At 38.6% G+C, this 12,528-nt stretch overlaps 1 long non-coding RNA gene across 1 annotated transcript in view; it reads right to left on the bottom strand.

Moving 5' to 3' along the window:
* The window catches only part of LOC138851764 (uncharacterized), a 22,217-nt gene extending 9,689 nt beyond the window's left edge, over positions 1 to 12,528 (bottom strand). Inside the window, exons 1-3 of the long non-coding RNA XR_011391389.1 lie at positions 12,330 to 12,528; positions 9,240 to 9,389; positions 8,610 to 8,771 (exon numbers count right to left, since the gene is read on the bottom strand). This is a non-coding gene — a long non-coding RNA (uncharacterized lncRNA). The remainder of the gene's footprint in view (positions 1 to 8,609; positions 8,772 to 9,239; positions 9,390 to 12,329) is intronic.

Genomic DNA, 12,528 nt, shown 5'->3' with positions numbered 1-12,528 from the left:
AGATGATGTGTATGAGTGCAATAAGTGGTGTGAAAATTAATGCAGAAAATTTAGAGATGAGAAATTAAAAGGCAATGTGGTTTGTTACAATTCAAAAAGCTGAGGGGGTTGTTGAGGTGGTGTGAGCATGTAGAGAGGGCAGAGATAGAACAATGGGGGGTTATAAATCCAGGGTGGAAGGTAAAAGGGAAAGGGGTCATCTCAAGAATGGCTGGAGGGAAGGGGTAAAAAGAGGGTTCGAGTTTTAGGGGCTTGTGCATCCAGCAGGCTTATATGAGGATAGTAGATAAAAGTGAATGGAGACAAGTGGTTTTTAACAGATGTGCTGTTAGAGTGCTCGCAAGTTAACTCTTATGAAGGGATTCAAGGAAACTGGTTAGCTAGACCTGAGTTCTGAAGGTGGGAATAACTGTGAATGCACTCTGAAGAGGCTTACTTCTGAGATATTCCAGGAAATGTGTGCATAACTGATTACTTGGGAAATTTTTTTTTCGAGAAAACTGCAGTTTTTTCAGTCTTTGCATAGGATAAGAGTAATCTTCTATAGTTACCCTTCAGGCATGTAACATTTTCTGTAATGGTTGCAGTAATTTTTTTTTTATCCCTCCCTGCTCTCCACCCTTCAATACCTTTCTATATAATTTCAGTTTTTATTAATTTGGGTGTCTTTATCGTGCTTCTACGCTATTTATGTTATACTGTACCTAAATTATTCTGGAATAAATATGATAGGAAGATAACCTTTGTTGACAGTAATAGTATAATTTGACAATATTTTATATGGGCAATCATGAGTAATGGAGACACTGTTCTCTTCTCCCTCTGCTATAGTTCTGCCCACTTTGTAACGATGCCAAATGGTGAATTAAATATGTATATGTATTAGAAAGAATAAAATAAAATAAAAATGAAACCCCAACTTGATAACTTTCTTTTAATTTGCATACTATTACAGAAAACAATAAAAAAGTAAAATACACATACAACGAGTTAAGCTTACAGAATAATAGCTTAAGAACCTGGCAACATTTTGGTATAAGTATTATCTTCGTACCATGTTTCTACAAAGAATTACAGTCATTTTACGAAAATTATTTTTATGGCATGTCAAGTAATATACATCTGAACATGCAGTGAATTTTCAGAATCTTTTCCAATTTTTTAAATTATTTTTTTAAAATTTTGTCTAATACATTAAATTCACCATTTATTATCACACCGGCCGATTCCCACCAAGGCAGGGTGGCCCGAAAAAGAAAAACTTTCACCATCATTCACTCCATCACTGTCTTGCCAGAAGGGTGCTTTACACTACAGTTTTTAAACTGCAACATTAACACCCCTCCTTCAGAGTGCAGGCACTGTACTTCCCATCTCCAGGACTCAAGTCCGGCCTGCCGGTTTCCCTGAATCCCTTCATAAATGTTACTTTGCTCACACTCCAACAGCACGTCAAGTATTAAAAACCATTTGTCTCCATTCACTCCTATCAAACACGCTCACGCATGCCTGCTGGAAGTCCAAGCCCCTCGCACACAAAACCTCCTTTACCCCCTCCCTCCAACCCTTCCTAGGCCGACCCCTACCCCGCCTTCCTTCCACTACAGACTGATACACTCTTGAAGTCATTCTGTTTCGCTCCATTCTCTCTACATGTCCGAACCACCTCAACAACCCTTCCTCAGCCCTCTGGACAACAGTTTTGGTAATCCCGCACCTCCTCCTAACTTCCAAACTACGAATTCTCTGCATTATATTCACACCACACATTGCCCTCAGACATGACATCTCCACTGCCTCCAGCCTTCTCCTCGCTGCAACATTCATCACCCACGCTTCACACCCATATAAGAGCGTTGGTAAAACTATACTCTCATACATTCCCCTCTTTGCCTCCAAGGACAAAGTTCTTTGTCTCCACAGACTCCTAAGTGCACCACTCACTCTTTTTCCCTCATCAATTCTATGATTCACCTCATCTTTCATAGACCCATCCGCTGACACGTCCACTCCCAAATATCTGAATACGTTCACCTCCTCCATACTCTCTCCCTCCAATCTGATATTCAATCTTTCATCACCTAATCTTTTTGTTATCCTCATAACCTTACTCTTTCCTGTATTCACCTTTAATTTTCTTCTTTTGCACACCCTACCAAATTCATCCACCAATCTCTGCAACTTCTCTTCAGAATCTCCCAAGAGCACAGTGTCATCAGCAAAGAGCAGCTGTGACAACTCCCACTTTGTGTGTGATTCTTTATCTTTTAACTCCACGCCTCTTGCCAAGACCCTCGCATTTACTTCTCTTACAACCCCATCTATAAATATATTAAACAACCACGGTGACATCACACATCCTTGTCTAAGGCCTACTTTTACTGGGAAAAAATTTCCCTCTTTCCTACATACTCTAACTTGAGCCTCACTATCCTCGTAAAAACTCTTCACTGCTTTCAGTAACCTACCTCCTACACCATACACTTGCAACATCTGCCACATTGCCCCCCTATCCACCCTGTCATACGCCTTTTCCAAATCCATAAATGCCACAAAGACCTCTTTAGCCTTATCTAAATACTGTTCACTTATATGTTTCACTGTAAACACCTGGTCCACACACCCCCTACCTTTCCTAAAGCCTCCTTGTTCATCTGCTATCCTATTCTCCGTCTTACTCTTAATTCTTTCAATTATAACTCTACCATACACTTTACCAGGTACACTCAACAGACTTATCCCCCTATAATTTTTGCACTCTCTTTTATCCCCTTTGCCTTTATACAAAGGAACTATGCATGCTCTCTGCCAATCCCTAGGTACCTTACCCTCTTCCATACATTTATTAAATAATTGCACCAACCACTCCAAAACTATATCCCCACCTGCTTTTAACATTTCTATCTTTATCCCATCAATCCCGGCTGCCTTACCCCCTTTCATTTTACCTACTGCCTCACGAACTTCCCCCACACTCACAACTGGCTCTTCCTCACTCCTACAAGATGTTATTCCTCCTTGCCCTATACACGAAATCACAGCTTCCCTATCTTCATCAACATTTAACAATTCCTCAAAATATTCCTTCCATCTTCCCAATACCTCTAACTCTCCATTTAATAACTCTCCTCTCCTATTTTTAACTGACAAATCCATTTGTTCTCTAGGCTTTCTTAACTTGTTAATCTCACTCCAAAACTTTTTCTTATTTTCAACAAAATTTGTTGATAACATCTCACCCACTCTCTCATTTGCTCTCTTTTTACATTGCTTCACCACTCTCTTAACTTCTCTCTTTTTCTCCATATACTCTTCCCTCCTTGCATCACTTCTACTTTGTAAAAACTTCTCATATGCTAACTTTTTCTCCCTTACTACTCTCTTTACATCATCATTCCACCAATCGCTCCTCTTCCCTCCTGCACCCACTTTCCTGTAACCACAAACTTCTGCTGAACACTCTAACACTACATTTTTAAACCTACCCCATACCTCTTCGACCCCATTGCCTATGCTCTCATTAGCCCATCTATCCTCCAATAGCTGTTTATATCTTACCCTAACTGCCTCCTCTTTTAGTTTATAAACCTTCACCTCTCTCTTCCCTGATGCTTCTATTCTCCTTGTATCCCATCTACCTTTTACTCTCAGTGTAGCTACAACTAGAAAGTGATCTGATATATCTGTGGCCCCTCTATAAACATGTACATCCTGAAGTCTACTCAACAGTCTTTTATCTACCAATACATAATCCAACAAACTACTGTCATTTCGCCCTACATCATATCGTGTATACTTATTTATCCTCTTTTTCTTAAAATATGTATTACCTATAACTAAACCCCTTTCTATACAAAGTTCAATCAAAGGGCTCCCATTATCATTTACACCTGGCACCCCAAACTTACCTACCACACCCTCTCTAAAAGTTTCTCCTACTTTAGCATTCAAGTCCCCTACCACAATTACTCTCTCACTTGGTTCAAAGGCTCCTATACATTCACTTAACATCTCCCAAAATCTCTCTCTCTCCTCTGCATTCCTCTCTTCTCCAGGTGCATACACGCTTATTATGACCCACTTCTCGCATCCAACCTTTACTTTAATCCACATAATTCTTGAATTTACACATTCATATTCTCTTTTCTCCTTCCATAACTGATCATTTAACATTACTGCTACCCCTTCCTTTGCTCTAACTCTCTCAGATACTCCAGATTTAATCCCATTTATTTCCCCCCACTGAAACTCTCCTACCCCCTTCAGCTTTGTTTCGCTTAGGGCCAGGACATCCAACTTCTTTTCATTCATAACATCAGCAATCATCTGTTTCTTGTCATCCGCACTACATCCACGCACATTTAAGCAACCCAGTTTTATAAAGTTTTTCTTCTTCTCTTTTTTAGTAATTGTATACAGGAGAAGGGGTTACTAGCCCATTGCTCCCGGCATTTTAGTCGCCTCATACGACACGCATGGCTTACGGAGGAAAGATTCTTTTCCACTTCCCCATGGACAATAGAAGAAATAAAAAAGAACAAGAGCTATTTAGAAAAAGGAGAAAAACCTAGATGTATGTATATATATATATGCATGTGCGTGTCTGTGAAGTGTGACCAAAGTGTAAGTAGGAGTAGCAAGATATCCCTGTTATCTTAGCGTGTTTATGAGACAGAAAAAGAAACCAGCAATCCTTTATGAAAATGAAAAAACGCAAAAATAGCGTGATTTTTCCCAATTCTGTTTGAGTCATATGCTATGGTCTCTGTCTCATGGCATCTTAAGAAAAGATTAAACTCAGTGAACAAGGTATGTCAATAGTAATATTAATTTATAATTATAATATTAATAATAATAATAATGATGGTAGTCGACCATGATTTGCTGCACATTAAATTAACACACTATGGTATAAGAGGGCACCCCCTCAACTATGTAAGATCATACCTTAGTAACAGAAGCCAATATGTGTATACAAATGGAGCTAACTCTTCCACACAACCAATTTCAGTTGGGGTCCCACAAGGAAGTGTCCTTGGCCCTCTCCTCTTTTTCATTTACATCAATGACCTACTGAATGCATCACAGCTACTCAGACTCATATTATTTGCAGATGACACAACATATGTCTTCTCTCACCCAAACCCAGTCATACTGGCCAACACTGTTAATGCTGAATTGCCCAAAATATCTACCTGGATGAAGACTTGCAAGCTTACACTCAATACTGACAAAACCTATTTCATTCAGTTTGGAAACAGAGCCACAAATGTTCCACTTAATATAACGCTAAATGGATTACCCATCACAGGATGCACAGAGGGAAAATTCCTAGGAATCCACCTTGACAGTAGCCTCAAATTCCAAACACATATACAACAAATTTCCAAGAAAATCTCTAAGACAGTAGGCATACTATCAAAGATACGGTGCTATGTTCCACAATCAGCTCTCCTTGCACTGTATCACTCACTTATCCACCCTTACCTCACATATGGAATTTGTGGATGGGGATCAACAACATAAAATCACCTAAGACCACTAATAACCCAGCAAAAGTTTGCAGTCAGAATAAAAAATTCCCACTCCCAACAGGATATTCTTCCAGTATTCAAAAGTCTAAATCTGCTAACCATAAAGAACATCCATACTTATTCATGTGCCTACTACATACATAGAACAATACACACAATTAACCCTTTGACTGTTTCGGTCGTATATATACGTCTTACGAGCCACCGTGTTTAACGTATACTCAATAATTCTAGCGGCTTCAAATCAAGCAGGAGAAAGCTGGTATGCCCACATGTGAGAGAATGGGCCTGTGTGGTCAGTATGAACCATATAAAAAATATCTTGCAGCATGCAGTGCATAATGAGAAAAAAAAACTCCGACCTTTTTTTTTTTTTTTTTTTTTTTTTTAATTCTGACTTTGTGGTGTATTTTCGTATAGTATTTATGGTTGTATTCTCGTTTTGTTGGTCTCATTTGATAGAATGGAAAACATATTATAGAAATAGAGGTGATTTTGATTGGTTTTACTAGGAAAAGAACCTTGAAATGGAGCTTAAAGTAGGGGAAATGTTTGATTTTTGCCGATGTTCAAAAGTAAACAAATGATGTCATTGTCCAATAAATGTCCAACTAGCCATTCTGATATGCAGTCATGAATGGGTTGACATTATTTATACAATTATTACAATATTGCAGTAGTCTGCATAACAGTAAATCTTCTATTTTTTGTTTGAATAAAAATTCAAAATAGAAAGCAAGAGTAATATCAGAGGGGCCTGGAGACTTGACTGATGAACAAAGAAAATGTTATTTTAGAGCCAGGAATGTCTGCATTGTTCATTCTGGATCCTATTTTGAAATTGTAATTTTTTTAATTTTCATGAAATTGGCCAAATTGCAAATTTCTGACCATGTTATTGGGTAGTTGAAATCGGTAAATGGACAGTTTGTTGTACTCAATCGATAGGAAAAATGGAGTTCTAAAGAAATAGCTATGAGTTTGGTCGACTGGAACAATGGAATTAGCCGAAAATAGGTTCAAAGTGGGCGAAATCGCCGATTCATAAATATCGCCAATGTCGCTAATTTCGTGAGAGCGTAACTCCGTCAGTTTTCCATGAAATTTCGTTCTTTTGGTATCATTACAATTGGGAAAAGATTCTCTATCATTTCATAAGAATTTTTTTTTTTTAAATTTTTTTTTTTTTCAAATTTTGCAACACCAGGAGACACCTCAGGATTTGGGGTTGCTTAACCCCTTGACTGTCACAACCCCCAATCCTGAGGTGTCTCCTGGTGTCGCAAAATTTAAAAAAAAAAAAAAAATTTTTTCTTATGAAATGATAGAGAATCTTTTCCCGATTGTAATGACACCAAAAAAAAACGAAATTTGATGGAAAACTGACGGAATTATGCTCTCGCGAAGTTAGCGACCTCGGCGATATTTACAAATCGGCGATTTCGCCCACTTTGAGCCCTATTTTCGGCTAATTCCATTGTTCCAGTCGACCAAACTCATAGCTATTTCTTTAGAACTCCATTTTTTCTATCGATTGAGTACAAGAAACTGCCCATTTACCGATTTCAACTACCCAATAATGTGGTCAGAAATTTGCAATTTGGCCAATTTCACGAAAATTAAAAAATATGACAATTTCAAAATAAGGTCCAGAATGAACAATGCAGACATTCCTGGCTCTAAAATAACATTTTCTTTGTTCATCAGTCATGTCTCCAGGCCCCTCTGATATTACTCTTGCTTTCTATTTTGAATTTTTATTCAAACAAAAAATAGAAGACTTACTATTATGCAGACTACTGCAATACTGTAATAATTGTATAAATAACATCAACCCATTCATGACTGCATATTAGAATGGCTAGTTGGACATTTATTGGACAATGACATCATTTGTTTACTTTTGAACATTGGCAAAAATCAAACATTTCCCCTACTTTGAGCTCCATTTCCAGGTTCTTTTTATAGTAAAATCAATCAAAATCACCTCTATTTCTATAATATGTTTTCCATTCTATCAAATGAGACCAAGAAAACGAGAATACAACCATAAATACTATACGAAAATAGACCACAAAGTCGGCATTTTAATTAAAAAAAAAACGGTCGGAGTTTTTTTTTTCTCATTATGCACTGCGTGCTCCAGGATTTTTTTTATATGGTGCACACTGACCACACAGACCCATTCTCTCACATGTGGGCCTACCAGCTTTCTCCTGCTTGATTTGAAGCCGCTAGAATTTATGAGTATATATACGTCAAACACGGTACCTCGTAAGACGTATATATACGGCCGCGACAGTCAAAGGGTTAAGCTCCCGGCATTTTAGTCGCCTCTTACAACACACATGGCTTACGGAGGAAGAATTCTGTTCCACTTTCCCATGGAGATAAGAGGAAATAAACAAGAACAAGAACTAGAAAGAAAATAGAAGAAAACCCAGAGGGGTGTGTATATATATATATTTTCTTTCTTCTTTCAACGTACCAGCCGTATCCCACTGAGGTGGGGTGGCCCAAAAGAAAAAACTGAAGTTTCTCCTTTTAAATTTAGTAATATATACAGGAGAAGGGGTTACTAGCCCCTTGCTCCCGGCATTTTAGTCGCCTCTTACGACACACATGGCTTACAGAGGAAGAATTCTGTTCCACTTCCCCATGGAGATAAGAGGAAATAAACAAGAACAAGAATTAGAAAGAAAATAGAAGAAAACCCAGAGGGGTGTGTATATATATGCTTGTACATGTATGTGTAGTGTGACCTAAGTGTAAGTAGAAGTAGCAAGACTTACCTGTAATCTTGCATGTGTATGAGACAGACAAAAGACACCAGCAATCCTACCATCATGTAAAACAATTACAGGTTTCCGTTTTACACTCACTTGGCAGGACGGTAGTACCTCCCTGGGTGGTTGCTGTCTACCAACCTACTACCTAAAAGAACAAATTTATAGACGAAATATGTAGTCTTGGAGATTGCTTGATGCTGAGATGCATCACTAACCCCTTTACTATGAACTTCTTTTGTACTTCCATTTTCTTAACATCATCCCTTCCTACAAAAGCATTACTAACCATTATATCTGAGTGGCATATGGTCGAGCTCCTCCAATATGATGATTACTGTTGTCTTAGGCATCCTGAACTTGTTTAAAAATGCTAAGTCTGACATGGAAAATGGGCTGTCCGTCTGATGAACGCGGTAAGCCCTGATATTGTATCGTCCTTCACAGATTCCTGTGTGAAATAAGAAAAGAAATTAGGTTAGTCAAAGAAGCTTAGTACTATATTGTAGGATTATTTGTAGCTCAACAGTTATAAGGAAACAATGTATGATAATTTAGCACTAAAGGATGCATCCCAGTATGTGATGTTAGTAAGTAAATTTATTTTGGTACAGGTCCACATAAGTACAATTATCATATATAGTAACATATGTGTAAATTACCTAGCATAATCCAAAAAGTTTGACAAAGTAAAAAAATTGTGACTTATCACAGGGCCGCGGGGGCGTTGACCCCCGGAACTCTCTCCAGGTAAACTCCAGGTATCAAAAAGTATTGTATCACAATATATTAAAAATGAAATGCAGGTAAGAGAGCTGTATATTTCAGCACAGTTGATGCCCTCTTCAGCAGCTCTGAGGCAGAAATAGATGTCTTACAGACTTCCTGCTAAGCTACCTTCCTCCTTCAGTCTTATTACCTGGTCCTTCACAGTTGTCCCGTGGCCTAGTTACCAACGCTCTTGCCTCACTCACTGAGTGTCCGTGGTTCAACTTCCGGCCCGGGTGGAAACATTTGGGTATGTTTCCTTACACCTGTTGTCCCTGTTTACCTAGCAGTAAGTAGGTACCTGGGTGTTATAAGTAAGTAAGTAAGTAAGTTTATTCAGGTATACACAAATACAGTTACATAGAATTATAATAAATAGCAGCATATGTGTAGTGAACCTAGGATAACCCAAAAAAGTCAGACAGAGTGACTTATTTCCATTGGGGTCCTTTTACCTTATTATTATAATATAAAGGTTATAATATTTTCTTATTATTCTACAAAGAAGATAACATCTTATTATCATACTAAAAAGACTATCTACTACATGAGGGTCATTAAGACTATCTACAATACGAGGGTCATTACGAGGAATAAGGTAAAATTTACACGTATGTTAGCTAAAAAATAGAAAATCATTCCCCTCCCTTTCTGTAGCTACATTCATCAGACACCTTTTGGCACTCTTCTTGAACTGGTTTATGCTATGACTGGCTTTGACATGTGCGGGTAGTCTGTTCCATTCCTTTATTGCTATATAATAAAAGGTGTTTGAAGCCTGGCCACTGACTGTGGGTACTACAAAGTTGTGCTCTCTCCCCCTAGTACTATGATTGCTTTGGTTCCCAACCTTGACAAAATTGACAGCAAGATATTCTGGACACTGTTTGTGAGCAATTTTATAAACATGATTTAGCTTCAGTTGTTTTACTCTGTCTTCAACATTCAGCATATCCAACTGCTGTAATTCATCCTGGCCTACATGTTCTCTTGGTCCCAGCCCCAGAATGAATCTTACGATTTTGTTCTGGGTGATTTGCAGTCTATCTTTCAGTTTTTTTGTCAAGGCAGAGTACCATGAAGAGCAAGCGTAATCCATATGGCATTGTATAAGGGCTAGACATAGGGTCCTGCGAGCCTCAGTAGGTAGACACTGTGCTTGTCTATACAGGAACTTCAGTCTGGCATTCGCTTTCTTTACTACACTGGCCCGGTGGCCTGGTGGCTAAAGCTTCCGCTTCACACACGGAGGGCCCGGGTTCGATTCCCGGCGGGTGGAAACATTTCGACACGTTTCCTTACACCTGTTGTCCTGTTCACCTAGCAGCAAATAGGTACCTGGGTGTTAGTCGACTGGTGTGGGTCGCATCCTGGGGGACAAGATTAAGGACCCCAATGGAAATAAGTTAGACAGTCCTCGATGACGCACTGACTTTCTTGGGTTATCCTGGGTGGCTAACCCTCCGGGGTTAAAAATCCGAATGAAATCTTATCTTATCTTATTCTCCTGACATGCATGGGTCAAAGGGGATTCCCAAATATTTTACTGATGAAACCAAAGTGATGGGCTCCCCATTACACTGAACATTAAAATTATTTACCCTTCTCAGTTTATGTTTCGTGCCAAAGAGAATGGCTTCAGTTTTCCCTAGGTGTAATGATAGTTTGATAGTTTGTTGTCTACTAACCATTTGCTGCAGGACTCCAGTTCCAGTGTTAAAACATTAGCAATATCTTGTGGGTCTTTACCTGTCACTAACAGAGCACTGTCATCTGCATACAGTAGGAGTTTGCACTTTGACACTGATAGGCATGTCATTGACATAACATAAGAATAATAAGGGACCCAGAATACTACCTTGGGGAACTCCACATGTTATCGGCAGGGGTTCTGATTCCGTTTTGTTGATTTTGACTATTTGTCTCCTGTTGCTAAGGTAGGACTTAAACCAGTCTACAGAACCTATACCGATAGCTTGAAGTTTCTTACATAATATATTGTGGTTGACAGTATCGAAGGCCTTTTGCAGGTCTAAGGTTACCATACCTATGAGGTTCCCCTTTGACATTTCAGTTCTCAGGTAATCCATCAGATTAATAAGGGAGGTGTCGGTTGAGTAGGATCTTCTAAAGCCCGATTGATAGCTATGGAGAATGCTGTTGTCATTAAGGTACTTAACTACTTGAGAATACACCGCCCTCTCCAGAATTTTAGATATTATACTGAGTATACTAACAGGCCTATAGTTGCTTACATCAGACCTACTATTTTTCTTGAAGATAGGAGTAACTCTGGCCTCCTTGAACCCCTCCGGTACGGTATTAGTGGTGATTGATAAATTTATTATGTGAGCAATAGGGATTGACAGTTCAGAAGCACCATCTTTTAGGAACTTAGACGGGATGTTATCAGGGCCTGTGCTCTTAGTTGGGTTTAACCTGCTTAGTTCTTTTTGAATAAAGTCATGAGATACACTTACTAGTTGACAACTGTTTGGGGTTACCCCTTTATTGGTATAGCATGTTTGAAACTTATCAGAGTCTGTGTTAAAGGTATTTGATGCAGCTGGTAGTTTACTTACTAGTGTTGATGCAACAGATGTGTAGTAGGAATTAAAGCAATTTGCCACCTTAGATGTTTCATGGCATACCTCATTATCGATAGTGAGTACTATGTTAGACCTATCTACTGGCTTATGGCTATAACCCAACTGTTTTAGTTGTTGCCAGAGCTTTCTGGGGTTATGCTTATACTCTTCAATTTTTGAGCAATAGTTTTTTGCCTTTGCTCTTTTATAAGTCTCTGTACTCTGTTCCTCACCCTTTGGAATCCTTATAGAGAATAAACTTTGAATTTGAATTTGAATTTGGAATTCATTTAGTGCTGCAATATCCTGTGTTAGTTGACTGGTGTGGGTGGCATCCTGGGGGACAAGATTGAAGTACCACAATGGAAATAAAACATTCAGTTCTCGATGACGCACAGACTTCCTTGGGTTATCCTGGGTGGCTAACCCTCCGGGTTAAAAATCCCAACAAAATCCTATATAATTTTATCTCTGTCATCCCGATGTAGATGTATAACTTCGGTTTTTGGTGCTATGTCATTCTCAGCTCCCTTATTGCACACCAGCAGTGACTTCTGAACGAAATATACTCTACATATACAATTGTAAATGGCTAATGTTTACAAGCAGCTCAAAGACAGTAGACAAGAGGAAAAATACGAAGAAAATCTTACCCAAAACTGTATGATGACTCAAGCGCCCCGGGATAACTCTGGCTTGTATTCAACAAAAACTCATGAGCCTCTTATAAATTACTTAGATTTCGTAAAATCCATTGAAAAAATTCCGCCAATATATGCTAGAGTATTTTTCTGTGATTTCTATATATATATACATGAAATTCGTGTTGCTGTATATTCAGTAATAAAGTTA

Source organism: Cherax quadricarinatus, unplaced genomic scaffold, assembly GCF_038502225.1.
Source record: "Cherax quadricarinatus isolate ZL_2023a unplaced genomic scaffold, ASM3850222v1 Contig1996, whole genome shotgun sequence".
NCBI lineage: Eukaryota > Metazoa > Arthropoda > Malacostraca > Decapoda > Parastacidae > Cherax > Cherax quadricarinatus.
This window is presented reverse-complemented; position numbering and strand designations above follow the sequence as displayed.